Source organism: Lissotriton vulgaris, chromosome 3_1, assembly GCF_964263255.1.
Source record: "Lissotriton vulgaris chromosome 3_1, aLisVul1.2, whole genome shotgun sequence".
Taxonomy (NCBI): domain Eukaryota; kingdom Metazoa; phylum Chordata; class Amphibia; order Caudata; family Salamandridae; genus Lissotriton; species Lissotriton vulgaris.
In genome coordinates, this window is record NC_141689.1 from 757,112,248 (window position 1) to 757,129,978 (window position 17,731).

Consider the following 17,731-nt stretch of genomic DNA (forward strand, 5'->3'; position numbering starts at 1 on the left):
ACCCTCATCCTGGCCAGAGCCAGCAGCCAAGGGTTGTCCACTGCTTCGAGTGTGGTGGTGTGGGACATTATAAAGGAGAAGTCAAATGCCCAAAGAGACCACCCCCTCCCACCGGAGGAAAAGCCTCAGGAGTAGCTAGTGTAGCGCTCGGGGAGGAGTTGCCCTTAGATAAGGGGGGTGAGTGGGCGGGTGTCACCTTAGTGTCCCTGGGGGATCGGGAGATGGTTCCTAAGATCCAGGTGCCCCCAAATACTACCAAGTATGGGCAATTGGTCACCATCTATGGCCAGAGAGGGGAGGCTCTGAGAGATACAGGAGCCAGTATGACTATGGTGAGAAGTCAACTGGTGTCTCCAGAGCAGGTGATTCCCAATGTACTCCACCCCGCCGCGATGGCTGACGGCAGAATGGGCCACTACCCTGTGGCCGAGGTTCTCTTTGAGTGGGAAGGGGTTGCAGGTTCACTTCGAGTTGCCGTAAGCCCTGCCGTGCCAGTTGATTGTCTGCTGGGGAATGACATGGAGCACAATGCTTGGAGAGAGGTGGAATACCGGACGCATTCAGAAATGCTGGGTACACCTGACTGGGCCTGTGTAAGCACAAGGTCTGCGACTACCCGAAGAGGGAGTTTGCCTGGGTTGGAGCCTGGAACAATGGCACAACCCGCTGACAAAAAGCATCAGACCCGAAGTCGGGAGAAGCCTGCTTCGGCTTCCACACCCCATGTGACAGATCGGCCACCTGCGGTGGTGGACCAGGAGTCCGTGGAGGGGGAAGTAGTCTCCCTGGAGGACCTACCCATCCCTGCTGAGTGGCATGTGGGGGGAGGGCCTACCAGGGAGGAGTTCTGTAAGAGCCAGAAGGAGTGCCCTTCCCTTGAGGGACTGAGGCGACAGGCCAAAGCCCAGGCAGCCGGGAACGTTGCGTGACACTACCACATTTACTGGGAGGATTTATTTATTTATTTATTTTATTTCTTTCGATTTGTATAGCGCTATATAACCCCGGGGTCTCTAAGCGCTTGTCCAGTAAACACCACAGGAACCAAAAGGAACATTACAGGAACTTTATATCCCTCCCCAGGCTTTCTGGAAAAGAACAGTCTTCAGCCTCTTCCGAAAGGTCAGCAAATTGGGTTCTTTGCGCAAGTCCACCGGTAGACTGTTCCAGGCCTCTGGGAGGGTGTTAGAAATGGCACGACCGCCCACTGTCGCCAATCTAAAACGAGGTTGCATGAGCAGGGTTGCTTCAGCAGATCTTAACACCCTGGCCGGTGTGTATGGGGTCAGGCGGGTCTTGATGTAGCTTGGTGCCTTACCATAAAGGGATTTATGTGCAATGCATAACCCTTTAAAGAGCACCCTCTGCCTTATCGGGAGCCAATGTAGCTCGCGCATGAGTGAAGGCACATGCGTGCTCCTGGGTTTCTTGTGAATGAGCCTGGCGGCATCGTTCATCACCATCTGAAGTTTATCCAGGAGTTTTTGGGGTAAGCCCAAATAGAGCGAGTTACCATAATCCAGTCTTGCAAGGATCATAGCAGAGACCGCCCTTCGCAGGGTAGAATGGGACAATAATGGCGCGATCTTCCGAAGTTGACGCAACATGCCAACACAGGTTCCAACCACCGTGGTGACCTGTTTCCGCATGGAAAGCTTGTCATCCACATAAATGCCAAGACTTTTTACAGCCACTGCCGGCTCCGGGGGCGGTCCAAGTTCCCTCGGCCAGAATCCATCATGCCATGGATTGCCAGCGATGGTAACGGGTAGAACTTCCGTCTTATCCGGATTAATTTTTAAAGAATTCAGTGACATCCAGTTAGCTGTCTGCTTCAAGATGGTTTGCAGATTTGCTGGTGCCCCATCATCCATTTGGATAATGATTTGGGTGTCATCAGCGTAGTTATATACCTGACAATCCATCTGATTCAAAAGTCCGATCAGTGGTTGGAGGATGGACTCCTCTACAGTGAACCCAAGGTACCCTTACCTGGTTCATCAAGGGCCTTGGTAGTCCTGCAATGGTACCGAGCCTTTCTGCTGGAATTGGCTCACGAAATACCCTTGGCATGACACTTAGGTCAGGACAAGACCTTTGCTCGGCTTGTTCCCCACTTTTACTGGACTCAGATGAAAGTGGCGTCTGACACCTACTGTCGGACATGTGTCTCCTGCCAAGCCAGTGGGAAAACAGGGTTGAAGCTGAAGGCTCCCCTGGAACCACTTCCTGTCATTAGCACCCCCTTTGAAAGGGTGGGCATCGACATTGTGGGGCCATTGGACCCACCAACAACGGCTGGTCACAGGTTTATCCTGGTTCTGGTGGATCATGCCACACGGTACCCAGAGGCAATACCTCTGAGGACTGTCACTGCACCTGTGGTGGCTAGGGCCCTGATGGGGATCTTTACCCGAGTGGGTTTCCCCAAAGAAGTTGTGCCCGACAGGGGGACCAACTTTATGTCAGCGTGCATGCGGGCAATGTGGAAGGAGTGTGGAGTGACCTACCGGTTCAACACTCCCTATCACCCCCAGTCAAATGGACTGGTAGAAAAATTCAACAAGACCTTGAAGGGCATGATCAGAAGTCTGCCTGAAAGCCTGCGGAGGAAGTGGGACGTCCACCTACCCTGTTTGCTATTTTCCTACAGGGAAGTGCCACAGAAGGGAGTGGGCTTCAGCCCCTTCGAGCTTCCGTATGGGCACCCTGTACGCGGTCCTCTCAGCCTGCTGAAGGATGGATGGGAAAAGTCTCCCAGGAAACCCCCCCAGGATGTGGTGAGCTACATGCTGGCCTTTAGGAGCCAAATGGCGAAGTTGTGGAAGCAAGCTTCTGACAACTTGGTGGCCAGCCAGGCAGTAATGAAGGAGTGGTATGACCACAACGCTCACCCGGTGGAGCTGGAGCCTGGCCAGAAAGTGTGGGTGATGGAGCCTGGAGAGCTAAGTGCCCTCCAGGATCGCTGGACAGGCCCCTTTGAGGTGGTAGAAAAGAAGGGTAAGGCCACATACCTGGTAGACCCCTCGACAGCCCCTACGGGTGCTACATGCTAACCGCCTCAAACCCCACCATGAGAGGCCCGAGATCATCTTGATGATGGTGACTGATGGGGGAGAGGAAGCGGAAAGCGAACCTCTCCCAGACTTGTTCTCATCTCAGGAAAAGGATGGGTCAGTGGAGGGAGTCATTCTCTCCCCATCCCTAACTCCTAAACAGCGAGAGGACTGTCGCCAGATATTGGAACAGTACTCTACGTTGTTCTCCCTTGTCCCGGGAAGGACCCACCTGTGTACCCATGATGTGGACACAGGAGACAGCCCACCAGTGAAGTCAAAGACCTACCGGTTGTCCGACAAGGTGAAGGCTAGCATCCATGGTGAGGTTACCAAGATGCTGGAGCTAGGAGTTATAGAACCTTCCAGCAGCCCCTGGTCCAGTCCGGTGGTTCTAGTGCCAAAAAGCAGCTCCACCAGGCACCACTCCAGAACTGAGGTTTTGTGTGGATTACCGGGGACTGAACTCAGTTACCAAAACTGATGCTCATCCGATCCCTAGGGCGGATGAATTAATTGTCCGGCTGGAAGCTTCCCAATATTTAAGTACCTTTGACCTCACTTCAGGTTACTGGCAGATCTCCCTGACAGATGGAGCAAAGAAAAGGTCAGCCTTCTCCACGCCTGAGGGACACTTCCAATTTTGTGTGATGCCCTTTGGGCTCAAAAATGCCCCTGCCACTATTCAGCGGCTGGTGAATCAGGTCCTCTCCGGAATCGAGGGCTTCTCCGCTGCTTACCTGGATGACATTGCTGTCTTCAGCAGCAGTTGGGAGGACCATTTGCAACATTTGCAAGCAGTTCTCCAGGCCCTGAAACAAGCTGGCTTGACAATCAAGGCCAGCAAATGTCAGATTGGCCAGGGGTCGTTGTGTACCTAGGCCACTTAGTGGGTAGGGGAACAGTGCAGCCCCTCCAGGCAAAGATTGAGGCAATCATGGCCTGGGAACCCCCCAAGACCCAGACTGAGGTCCGAGCTTTCCTGGGCCTCACAGGTTACTACCGTCGCTTTGTGAAGGGGTATGGCACTATTGTAGCGCCCCTCACAGAGCTTACCTCAAAGAAACAACCTCGACGGGTAGTTTGGACAGAGGCTTGTCAGCAAGCCTTTGAAAAATTAAAGCAGGCAATGTGTGCAGCACCGGTCCTGAGGGCCCCAGACTTCTCCAATGAGTTCATTGTCCAGACACATGCATCAGAACATGGCATTGGGGCAGTGTTATCGCAACTTAACGAAGAGGGTCTGGATCAGCCTGTAGTCTTCCTATCTAGGAGAATGCTTCCCCGGGAACAGAAGTGGAGTGCAATTGAGAGGGAAGCTTTTGCGGTGGTGTGGGCTCTGAAGAAGTTGCGGCCATACCTGTTTGGCTCGCACTTCCTGGTTCAGACTGACCACCGACCCCTTCGTTGGCTGATGCAAATGAAGGAGGAAAACCCAAAGTTGTTGAGATGGTCCATCTCCCTACAGGGAATGGACTTCCGGGTGGAACATCGGCCTGGAATGTACCACGCCAATGCAGACGGTCTCTCTAGGTATTTCTGCTTTAGTGATGAGGACTCCCAAGGGGTTGGGTAGCTCTCCCCACTTTCAGCTGGGGGGGACACGTGTTAGACCTGTCTGCCTTTGGGTAGTCCCTCCTATTCATTATTTATTTTGTCCCCTTTTTGCCCCTCATACCCTTTATATCTTTTTGTGTCCACTAGATTTTTTATGGTGTTGACCTGGGGGATAGATGCTCTTTTGCCCCCATAGATCTTTACCTCAGGCCCAGGTGCCTTTTCCTGACTAGAATTCACCCAGATATACAAAATGGTGGTTTTCAACTATCACAACTGTCACACCTGAGATCTGACCCATAGGATAGAATAGGGCATTCCAGAACCTTCTGGTCCCTTCTGGACCTTGGAGGGTCAGCCTATATAAGGCCAAATGCTCGGCAGCCATTTTAGTTGGTGCTTGGTAGTAAAGGAACCCTGAGGTCTGGTTGGAGCACAGACTACTGTGGATAAGAGAAGGGAGATCCTGTCAGGGTTGATAGCCCTTTTTGGTCTGCTGCCCGAGCTGAGAATCTGCCTCCCTTTCAGTCGATCTGGCCCAGCTGAGGGAATTTCCCTGTGGTAATTTGCCAGGTTAGAACACCAAGGAAAACGACAGCAGTAAGCGCATTCTGTGGACATGGCCTGGTGGTGCAGGAGGAGGAAAGGAGGCTGAGGTATTCCCCTCCCTTGCTCACCCACGACGTCCGTTTTGCTAAGAGAGCTTACCCCGTTGCTGAGCCCAGAAGCGTTTGCCCTCGCTGAAGGAATTGTGGCCCCAGCCGATTCGGAGAGTCCGGATAATCCATTGTAACCTGCTGGTGAGGAGAGGGTGCCGGAGAAGCGTCCCGCCGAGTGCGCAGGCCAGGAAGCTAGTGAGGAGTTCCTTCCTGGCGGTGGGCGGTGCAGCGCTGAAGCGGACCTACTTCCTCGCATGCTCCGTGGAGAGAGGCCGAAAGGTAGCGTCTCCTCAGCGGCGCGGATCGAGTGAGTGTGGCGTCGGTCATCACTCTTCGCGCTCCACGCTGAGGTCAAGGTTTCCTGCCGGGCGAAGAGAGGCCCTGTTCCACCCCCTGACTTAGCGAAGCCGTAGCGGAGGTGAAGCTGCGGCGGAGGGCGGGTAAATGTCCTGCCTGTTTCCTAACCCCCGGGAGGCTGTAAAGTGATTGGAGGTCCCCGGCGGCAGGAAGAGGGTGCTAACCCTCGCGCCTCTCACAAGTAAGCTGGGAGAAGCAGGGGGGTCTGGAGGGAAGTCCAGCAGGGTGTCCTACGATGCCTTCCTACTGCCAATTCTGAGGGAAGAGGTGAAGGGGGTTAGGGGAAAATCACCGGAACCCCACCCAGCAACAGGGGACAGTACAAGTAAGAAACGAACCGGGTAATCAGAGACCTGAGGACTGGATAATACCTGCTTAAAAGACCTTCCCCTGTCCAGTTTCTCAGTGGGTCCCTTTAGGAGTACTTGGAGCCCACACTGACTAGATCTCCTCTTGTATTCAAGATACAGATTAGGGCCTGTGCTGGGACTGACCCATTCAGTCAAGGCATCAACCCTGGTTTACAGAGGCAGGGTAGAGAAGGATTGAGAGTATACAGGCTGACTGCTTAGTATCCCCAGCGCTGTATGAGAGTCTTGAGAGCTAGTCATTGGAGGGAGATCTTCTAATATAAACCACAAAACAATAAAATGTTAAAACCTTTTTGAATGTATGTAACACAGACCAATGGAAAGTGCTTGTTAATTACAGAAGCTTGAGCTAGCGCTTGTGTGTGTAGAAAAATCTATCAGAACCTTAGAAGCTCAACCCAAAGTGATTGTTAACGTTTTGACTAAAGAAAGAAAAGTAATAATGACATATGTAAATATGTGATGTATTGAAGCCTCATAAAAAGTCATAAAACCCACAAAGTATTATTTTTATAAAGCAGCAAGTATTTTCCTACAAAAAGATTGGTGTAGCGTCATTTTTGAGTGGAATTGAATGGAGTTACTGCTGGGTGGTGTGCAATCTTTACACATGTGCCTCTGATAGTGGAGAAGTGTGGCTCACTGGTTAGAGCAGGCAGACCATGAAGCAGAGGTCAGACCCGGGACCAGGGTTCAATTCCCGACGCGGCAGGGTCTTGAGCTCAAATGTCCATGGACTCGATAATTCTCGCTTCGGGGCCTGGCCTAATCATGAGTTCACACTCTGCAACTCTGGGCATTAAGCTTGCTTAATCTCCACAACGGCCCCCCCCCCCGCGGCGGGATGCCTGGCTTTCACCTTGGGGATGCCCTGTAGGGGGCTATCTCACAGGGAAAAACCAGGACGGGTTCCCAAGGCAAGCGCGGAGATACCCCTTCGGGGGTTGATTCTGGCGCTATATAAGAATATAATAATAATAATAATAATAATAATAACTGACTGTCTTGCCCTAGGGCAGGCTACCCTAAGTGGCTTAGCAAATCTAAGTTCACCAGTGCCCATCAGGTATTGCAGCGTCGACCCGGTGAGGAGCATGCCCAAACAATAAAGCATGACATCTATTGAATGTGTGAGAGCACATGCCTTTATTTGAGCCTTTTCCTTTAACCTGGAACATAAGAAATGTATCCTCTTAATTCCCCCTGTCTGAGAGAAACTGCACATCCATAATGTATGCAACCAGGCTTTGTAAACAGGGATCCTGACAGAACTCCATGCAGAGAGTATGATCTGGTGAGCCGGCCCTAAGGCCACGACCCTCAGCCTTCCTCTCAACAAGCACAGGTGGTATGTTACAGAGTTAAGAAGCCTCAGTATGGTGTAAGCTGCAAACCTCGTGATAGTTGTGTTGAAGGTGATTTTAGGATTCATCCCAGTAAAGGACCAACTTCGGAGAGAGCCAGAGAAGATGTACTAAGGTGCCTGTCCCTCCTCAGCCCCTGTAGCATTCATATGTGCATCCTGGACACCATGCCTGAAGCCATGGGGTGTGATGTACCTTGCTTACCATGCTGTGTGCAGTGTGGCGGGCCCGGTACTAGATGTCTTTCCATACTTTGATAGTGAGAGCCCTCCCCAGTACTGCTTCCCACCATCTCTGTCCTTCTGACTTGCTGGTGCCCCACCCAGGGGTTCATAGATCTCTTGAAAGGACGTCTGTTGTTCCACTTAAGGAAAACCCATTTCTCAGTGGGCGTAAGGGGGTGCTCAGTATGGGGTTTGATGGACGGCTGAATCACCCAATGTTGTATTTCTTTTTTTTAAAAATTCTTTTTTATTAGTTTCATTCATAGTTATGCATACATTTGTAATCAGTATTTCAACAAGCACTTAATACAGCAGTACATTAACATGGGGAAGAAAGTCACTTTTACACATTATCTGTTGCTTGATCTCTATTTCGCCTCATTCCAAGTTCCAACATTGGGGAGATACAGATAGTCCCTAGATAGACGTTCCATTTGCCCCATTTCTTGTCCCACTTCTTTGGGCATCTCTGAGTTGTAAAGGCTTCCTTTTTTGCAGTCATACATTTATCAACTTCATTTAACCATGCCTGCGTAGTTGGAGAACTTGCTGCCCCCCACACCTTAGCTCTTTCTCTTCTGACTAGGGTGTATCCCAGCAGGGCTAGTTGTTGTTCCACTTCTGTAAGATCTGTTGCCGGCCACACATCAAGTAGGCCTAGCCCCGGTGTAAGAGTCAGTGTTTTCCCCAGGGCCGTTTGGATATGAGCCGTGGTCCCCTTCCCATATCTGTAGAAGCTGCGGGCATTCCCATAATGTATGATAAAAGGTAGCTGAGTGGCCGCAGCCTCTAAGACAGAGTAGATCGACTCTGGCCCCTATCTTTTCCAGTGTCACTCCTGTTAAAAATGATCTGTGGAGGATTTTGAATTGTATCAGCTTGAAACGGAGGGTGATGGCTGCCTCCCTAGGGGACATCAGGGCAGCCTGCCAATCCTCATCCTCGAGAGATCCCAGGTCTCCCTCCCACTGCTCTTTAAGTTTATGTAGCATGTCAGGTATGTTATTACACAATTTTTTATAGGTAAATGAAATAGCTTTGGAGTGTAGTGGTCCATCCAGCAACCGATCGCCCAACGGTGATGACTCTGGCATCTCTGTGGGGTTTGGTAGAGCTGTTGTGAGGGAATGTCGGATTTGCATGTATCTAAACTGTTCCCCCTGCATCATCTTATAATGGTCCTGCAGCTCCTTAAAGCTGAGGATCAACCCTTTTTTGATCATGTCTCCGACCACGGAAATCCCAATGGTGTCCCACTTATCATAGCCAAGTTGATGGCAGAGAGAACCCAACTTCTGGGCATACCTTAGTGGTGATGCTTTTGTGAGGACCTTTGACCATCCTAGCTGGGAATTAGCCTGATGCCAGATAGCTACAGTATGGGAGAGACGTCCAAAATATTGCCCTTGCTTCACTTTAGAGTAAAGCGCTCCCAAGTAACCAGATCGCCCGGTCTCATGTCTGTCTAGCATGTATGCAGAATCATTGGGAGAGCAGTATATCCACTGGTTTATCACCACTAGTAGCGGGCCCAGTAGTAAGGTTTAAGGTCCGGGAGAGCGATTCCTCCATCATACCAAGCTTTCGTCATCTTCTTGGTGGCATTGCGGGGGGCCCTTCCATCCCAGAGCAGGGTCCTGACCTCACCCTTTACCGCTGAAAAATACATGTCTGGAACTCGATATGGACAATTCTGGTGAATATATAGGAAGCGGGGAAGTGCCATCATCTTAAATAAGGCAGCATGGCCCACCAGCTACAGGGGCAAGGATCTCCAATGTTTAACGTCTGTTTTGAGCAGGGCCAGTGGGGCGGCCAAGTTACGATCATAAAAGAGGGTAGGGTCCGATGTGGCATATATTCCCAAGTACCGAAAGCCCCCCACAGCCACCTCGATTGAACAATTTGGTGGGAGATGGGGGACCTGCTCCCAGAGCATAAACATTAGAGATTTGATCTAGTTTATTTGGTAACCCAAGTATTTCCCAAAGCTTGTGAAGAACACGGCGAATGGACTTATATGGGGAGGCTAGGTACAGCAAGATGTCATCTGCGTACAGGGATATTTGCTCTTCCTGACCCTCTGCCCAGTTCAGGCCCCTCACCATCACATCTCGATAGATCCATGCAGCCTGCGGTTCTAACATCAGAGAGAATATCAGTGGGGATTGAGGAAAGCCCTGTGGGGTTCCCCTTCGCAGTGTGAATATTCATGAGGTATAGTTATTAACCCTCACTTGGTCATGTATATCTGTGTAAAGTAGTTTAATCCAGCCTAGAAATGTCAGGCCAAATCCCATCTTTGCCAAGACTTTGAAGAGGTATGGCCATTCTATGGAATCAAACGCCATGGAGGTATCAAGAGATAGCACCATAGCGTCTTCCTCTAGGAATTCCCTCCGCTGCAGCACATTGTTTAGCCTGCGGATGTTTAGTGCTGTATTTCTCTCTGGCATAAACCCAGACTGGTCAGGATGCCCATGGCCTTCCCAAAGTGAATTTGGCTTATGGCCTTTAGAATTTTTTCATTTGTCAAATCCCCCTCCAAAGTTTTTTTGTCCATCTCGGAGAGAGTTGACAAATTGCTGTCAGAAAGGAGTTGGCGAGAATCCTCCACAGTATATGTAGTGGAGGGAGAGTAGATCTGCTCTAACTGACTTGCAAAAGCCTCTGCTACATCCTTAGGGTGTGTAATAGTATTACCATTGGACCTGCTCAGACCGGACACCCATCTCTCCCCTTGTTTTCTCCTTTCTAAGCAAGCGAGTGTCTTCCCAACCCTGTCTCTGAGTTCATATAAATGGTGTTGCATATTGAGGTGCCTGGTCAACATATGTTCCCTTGCCTTGATCTTATACTCTTCTTGTTTCATTACGAAGCGATGCAACGTGTCGTCTGAGGGCTTATCGGTGCTGTCCAGCTCTATTTGACGAAGCTCGTCTTCCAGTTGGGCGAACTGGCTATGTTTTTTCTGGATGTAACCCACCTTTAGGGACAATGCATGCCCCTTTGGGGAACATCCATAACAACGCAGTCAAAACACCGCACTGCCATTATCACGCGTCTTTTACAACGCAAGTCGTTGCCACGACTTGCGCCGGAGGGCGCTGTAGACTAAGGAATAGTAGATTTACTATTCCAACACCTTCCCTACTGTACGTAGACTGGAGTTGGAATAGTAAATTTGACTATTTCTAAGTCCAGCACTCTACAGCGCAAGTCGTGGTTACGACTTGCGTTGTAAAAGATGCGTTGTGATGTACCGCGATCTAAAAGATCGCGTTGTAACATCATACAACCGCCCCTTTAGGACCACTATATAGGCCTTCCACAGAGTTTGCACTGATGTTTGCACTGATGTTACAGAGCCAACATTTTCGGTGAAATAATTACAGGTTTGCTGACAGAGTTCTGTTTTTATATCTGGAATTTTCAGTAACCACAGGTTTAGAACTATAGTGGATCGTGGCTGCCTCTCCCAGTGTGTAAGTTCAACTATAACCGGAGAGTGATCTGAGATGCCTATCTGCAGAACATGGGGATTTTGAAAATTACCAATGGAGGCTGCGTGTGTTAGGAAGTAGTCAATACAAGATTAGCTCCTGTGTGCATTTGAATAGTACGTGTATTGGATATCATTGGATTCAAGGTACGCCACACATCTGTTAGACCCATGGCTGTAGTAAATTCTTTCATCTGTACATTGGGACGTGTCCCCACCCACCGGGGGTATCGATCCATATCTTCTTCCATGGTCTTGTTGTAATCCCCTCCCAGGACCAGCGTGTCCACCGGAAGGTCAGTCAATATTTTGGCAAGAGCTGTCAATGCTTCCTTATCCAGCGCGGGAGGTAGGTATACTGAAATTAAATTAAGTGCTCTCTCCTCCCACTGGGCCTCTAGGACAGCAAATCTACCCCCCAGGTTCGCTTCACAATAATGGCTAGGTTTTTCTTAACAAGAATCCCAGTTCTCCTGGATCCCGTGGTGAAGTCAGCGTGTACCAGGAGTTTGTAACTCCATCATGTGAGGACTTTGCTTTTGTTCCCAATCATGTGCGTCTCTTGCAACAGCACTATGTCCGGGGCCTGTCTTTTCAGGTACTGTTGGACGATACCCTTTTTAATTTTATCACCCATTCCGTTTACGTTCCAGGCAAGTATGGAAATCGGCGAATCCATTCTACCCCCCATCATCCGACATGGTGACAGTGACAGTGCGACAATTTAACAGAAGTGTATGCTTAACTATCCCCCCTGCTGGTACAATCTAGGCGTAACCAGGTTCTTCTTCCCAACAATTGAGATCAGGTGTGAACACTGTATATGGCAGTATGCATACATTACTTTGTAAATCAAACTTTCCTAAAGACAATCAACCCCCATCCCTCCACCCCCTCACCACCCCCCTCCCTGCCCGTGGACTTAAAACTACCCACTCCCCAACTAGGCAGAGTGCCTCTTCCCCTCTCAAAAATACCAAAAGGTGTGGGTTGGCGGTCCCCCATCCCCTCCTACAGCTCTCAGTGGTATACCTCTATTCTCTTAGCTTCCAGCCCGACCATGTAGTAACAAAATAACACATTTTACAAGTGAGTCACTACGACAGTAACAATGTTATATCAAGTGTCCTCCAGACCAGTAAGTCACTATTATAATAGGGATGTTCTTACCAATGTCCTGGAGCATACATGAAGGTAGAGTTTCCTGCAGTCCTCGTTGCCTACACAGCTGTACCACTGAAGTTGCAGCTAGTTGTCCTTAGCACCAGCGAAGCCTTCATCTGAGAGAGCCCCACCATTCTCTTTGGGCATCCTTGGTCCTGTGTTGCGATCTTGACGGTGGCCGCCGACTCTTCGCCATCCCTCCAGCCATTCCAATGCGTCCTACGGCAAGGTGAAGAACCACGTCTTCCCATCTGACTCCACTCTAAGTTTCACTGGAAACAACATGGCGTATTTTACTTCTTGGTCCCGAAGCTCCTTCTTCACTGCCTGAAAACTTCTCCGTTGGGCCTGGACCTTGGCAGTGAAATCCGGGAAGAACGTTATTTAGCTTTTCTCTACCTTGAGTGGGGGCCCTGCCCGTGCCGTTTGCAGAATGATATCTCTGTCTCTATAGTTAAATACATGGGCTATTAGTGGTCTTGGAGGGGTGCCGGGCTTTGGCTTCCCTCCCAGGACTCTATGTGCTCTTTCAATGGAGAAGTATTTGGAGACACTTTTGGCCTGTAGATGCTTCACTATAATGTCCTCCACAAAGAGATCTGACGCTGGCCCCTCAGCCAGTTCCGGCACACCTAAAATGTGGATGTTATTTCTGCGGGCCCGTCCTTCATAGTCATCCAGCTGTTGCGCCATCCTCGCACGTTGGCTTTGGAGTTCGGCAACCTGGGTTTGAAGTTGCGCTCTGTCACCCTGCAGTGATGATGTGACTATTTTGAGGTCTTTGACTTAATCGTCCATTTTTCAAAAGTCTACTTGCAGTAGGGCTACTTCGACGGTAACAGAGTTGAGGGAGGACAGCACTCCACTAATTGCTTCCAGCACATCCGGTAGTGTAGGCTCTGACTGCGGTCTCGACTATTTTTGTGACCCCTGCTCTTCCATTTGCTGCATCTCCCGGTCTTATCCGGTCTTATTCCATGCAAACTTTGCGAGTTTGCCCTGCACACTTACTTTTGGTCCCCTTCCAGTCACTATGTCTGGCTTTGCTACTTATGAAGAGATAGTGGGTAGGAGGCGCCGGTCAGATATCGTCAATCACCCGGGCAAAAAAGACCCCAATGCCGCAGGCGCACCGTCAATTGTATCTAGGGCTATCCTACAAGGACCATGATATCACTACAGTATAGGGGTCTAGTAGGTAGGTGGCTGGTATGTGTGGGTGCCCACTGTGCGTCTAGGCTCTTTCACTAAGTGACCCTTCCCACGGGCCTCCCGGGAGTGGATCTCTCTGGTCTTCGGCACTCGGTAACAGGAAGGCCTACAGGTCTTTCCTTGAGCACTACAGCTGCATCAGGCTGCCCTAGGGCATCAAGGAGGGGTCTGTCCGCAATGCTGGTACTGTTGGCGCAGTCCTTGACATCAAAGGGACAGTGGCACCCTATTCATTCGCTATGCCAGTTTGTAGCTTATCCTGCGCAGGTTACTGCCTATGCCCCCAGGAACCACAGGGGTGTATGTCAGCCATTGCCATAGCCGTCCTGAAATGCAAGAGGGCGAGCTGTGCGTGGTTGCGCCACAAGCAGGAATAGTGGGGGGGCCCAGATCACAATCAGCTAGTAGGCCCTGGACTCACCGTACCCCCCACTGTCCGCGGTCCACGGAGCTCTGCCGAGTGCACCAGTCTGGTTAAGTCACGCTGCGCCACCTGCCGGGGACCGGGTCTCTGGCCACAGCGTAAGCGGCTCCTCTTCTTCCCCGCTGATAGTGGATTGCGGCCTGTGAAGCTGCCAGCAGTCGCTTCGAGGCACCCGGGGATACGCACTCGCTCCCACTACAGGCAACAACTGTCCCGGCCTCTCCACTTCGCTGCAGCGCTGGCTGTGCCCTACCTCCACTTCTGCCAGTGAAGTGCTGCTCTCTTCTTCAGCGGTGCCTGGGCCCAAGGCAGAGTCCCTCGTTGCAGGCCTTCCAGGCCCCCAAGCCGGGGCCTGAAGTACCAGCTCCACTCGGCGAGACTTGCACCGCTTCACCTGCACCCCGCCCTTGCCTCCCTGCAGGCTCCAGTTTCCTCATCCGCCAGCTGCCCAGGGGAGTCCCCGCCGGCCAGAGGGTGGTGAACCGCACCGGCTGTTCAGGTAGTTGTCCCGGGGTTACAAGGACGCCATTGTCGTCACCCGCCATCCACCGCATATCTGCCATGGATTAGAGACTCCCATGGGGGGCAAAACAGCCAGTTGCCTGCCCATGTTTCTCTTGGGGCTGAAGAGCGTTTTATCACCAGTTATGCTGCCGATTTGTGGTCAGGATGACGCCAGATATATTGCAGGGGATGCAGAGCTCTTCTAGCTAGCCGCCATTTGCTACGGCTGTTAGCCACGCCCCACCCAATGATGTATTTTTAAGTACTGGATGCGGTCTGCTTCCCTCAGGCCATAATCTGTCTTCAGGTGGTCAAACAGAATTATCTCCTGGGTTTTGAACATACAACCTATGAGCGTGCAGCATCCCTCCTGCCATTGCCGAAACCCAGCCTGGTGCATACCTAGCAAAAGTTGGGATTAGCTAAGATAGGAGTCATAGGAGAGGCAAAGGAGGTCAGCCCAGCCCGGATCACCGTGGCGTCCCAAACCCTGAATGTGGAGCCGGTCACAGGGAATTAATAGAGAACCCCACACTCTATGTCTGCAAGGAAACCACGGCTCTTTCCAAATATAGAACCCGGCCATGGCCTGGTCCATAAGGCACCAGTGTTTTCCAGGAGCAGGGAGACTCCACACCAACAAAAAGTGAAGTTGAGAGCCATGGGTACAGCTAACCATCTCTCCCAGGTTGAGCAGTGAAGTAACTGCCTTTGGAACCACGTTTCTTACCGTCCCAGTTGAATTTATTGAGCCCCAACTGCAGGGTCCGAAGGGTGTGCTTTCAGTAACAAGGCCTGGAAGATATGGAGGATCCGGTGAGGGACCGTCATTTTGACAGCTTCTATCCTTCCTAGTCAGGACAGTTGCATCCAACACCAGTTAGCCAAGTGTGACAGGAACTGCAAGGTGAAGGGCACAGACTTAGCAACCAAACATGCCAATTTAATGCTGAGGTTAGGTATGTGCTCTCTCAAACACTCAAAAGGGAACAAAGAGCGGAGATAGGCTTTATGTGGCAGAGCAAGAAATAGGTTTAGTATTTGGGACTTCTGTAAGATAGCTGTCAACCGCAACATTTCCCCAAAGTAATAACACTCTGACACCGGGCCAGGGAGGAACAACATCCGGTTGGTGAGGGCGAGAATAACATCATCAGCATAGAGGCTGATGATATGGTGGTCTCTTTCAAGTGGGATTCCCAAGATGGCAGGATCAGCCTTCACCCTTTGAGCTAGGGGCTCTATGTATAAGGCAAATAGCAGAGTGGAGACAGGACACTGCTTCTGTGTGCCCCTCTTTATGGAAAAGGGCTGGGCCAGCACGCCATTAAATCTCACTGACACCAGTGAGGAGCTGTAGACACTCAGAACTCAACGTTGAAATCCATCTTTGAAGCCAAACTGTTTGAAGTTCTACCCCTGTCACTGAATTTGATCTCGTGGAATGTGGCGGGCTTGGGCAGCAAGTTGGAATCCGAGGAATGGGCCTCCTTTACTAACTCAAGAAGTGTATGTCTATTCCAAGAAACCTGGGCAAGAGAGGAGCACACTCGTCAGGGCTTTGCAGTTTTTACAAAACCTGCAAAGTGGGGGGGTCGGGGAAGACCATCAGGAGGCCTGGCAACCTGGGTGGCTACCCACCTGGGTTGCAACGCCAAAACCCTAAACGTAGACTCAGATGATATTCTAGCGGTCCAGATAGAATGGCCTAATTCCCATAAACTTGTAATAATTAATGTTTATTCAAGACCTGTGCCCGCATCAAGAGAGTTGAATACGATTGAAGAACTCTCTGTGTTTTTGAGTCAAATTCCCAGGGAGCTTCCTTACTTGGTGGGAGGTGACCTAAATGTACATTTCGAGCCACTACCAGGCCTTCTTGATGGACCCTCCCTAGAGGAGGATTCAAGGTGGCTGGTGCCGGCTACCATGGCCCCCCCCGCAAGGGAGTGGACCCCTCTTGCCCTGCAGGTAACAGCTCTCACACTTAACCATGGCCTTAGGGCATGCAATGGACGCACGAAATCAGACGTCCCAAGTAAATCCACCTACAACAAAATTGGAATCGAATCTAGACCGGACTATGTGTTAGTCCAAATGTCATCTTGGTCACACATTATCGATTTTAAGATAATTGACAGATGGGACAGCGACCACAATGCCCTAGAACTTGAATATGCCATGCCAGGCATTGCGGATGAGGGATTTGCAAATTTAGGGCCAAAGCTAGGACTGGCTCTTGAGAGCAATAGAAGGAGAGTGAGGTGGGAGAAACTGGCTTCATGTGATGATAAGCTGCCCAGACTCTATGATAAAATTATCCCAGCTCTGGAAAAGGCAGCTGCTATTGGGGACAAACCCTCTAATGAAGTTACCAGGGCTCTCCTGTGGCAAACCCATGAAGATCTCATTAATGTAATGGAGGCAGACCTTTTTACTAAGGGGAACAATAGATGCGGCAGGACAAGTAAAAAGACCTGGTATAACTCCATGTGCCATAAGTCCAAACGCGACCTCCTCCTAGCTGTCAAAGCAGGCCGCAGTAGGGAGGAAATACGTCTGAAAAGAAGGACACACAAAAATCTTCTGTCAAATGCAAGGGTGGAGTGGGATGAAGCCCACTGGGAGAAACTCACGAGAGCTCTAGGGAACAGGGACTCCCGTAAATTCTGGAGAATTGTGAATCACGGTTCGGAAGATCTTCCCACAGCTATTGAGCCCAACATTGCCCCGAGCTTGTGGGAGACTCATTTTCAGTCCCTTTATGCTCTAGAGGAAGACGCCTCGACGCACACTCCATATACCCTTGAGACTCCACCAGAAGGTGAACCATTCACGGTAAAAGAGGTCCGGGTAGCCATTGCAGGGCTCTCGCTGGCCAAGGCCCCTGGCCTTGACGGGGTACCCGGAGACCTCTACAAACAGGAGCCGGGGATATGGGCCCCATACCTGACGCTAATATTCAATGCGGTCCTTGGAGGAATGGGGGTTCCGGATACTTGGCTGGGAGCAGAGGTGGTCCCTATATTCAAAAAGGGATCCCCTCTGCTGCCGGCCAACTACCGCCCTATCAGCCTGATTGATGTTTCTCAGAAGCTCTTTGGGAGGCTGAAGTTAGATAGGCTACAGAATTGGCTAGAGGAAACCAACACGTGGAGCCCATATCAGGCGGGAAACAGGAGGGGGGTCTCAACGGTTGACCAAATACTTAGGCGGAATCTCATTTATTGGAGGACAGCGCTGATCGAGGGCGGCACCCTGTACACGGTATTCGTGGATCTGCGTGCCGCCTTCGATCTGGTGCCTAGATCCAAGCTATGGAAGGTCATGGACGACC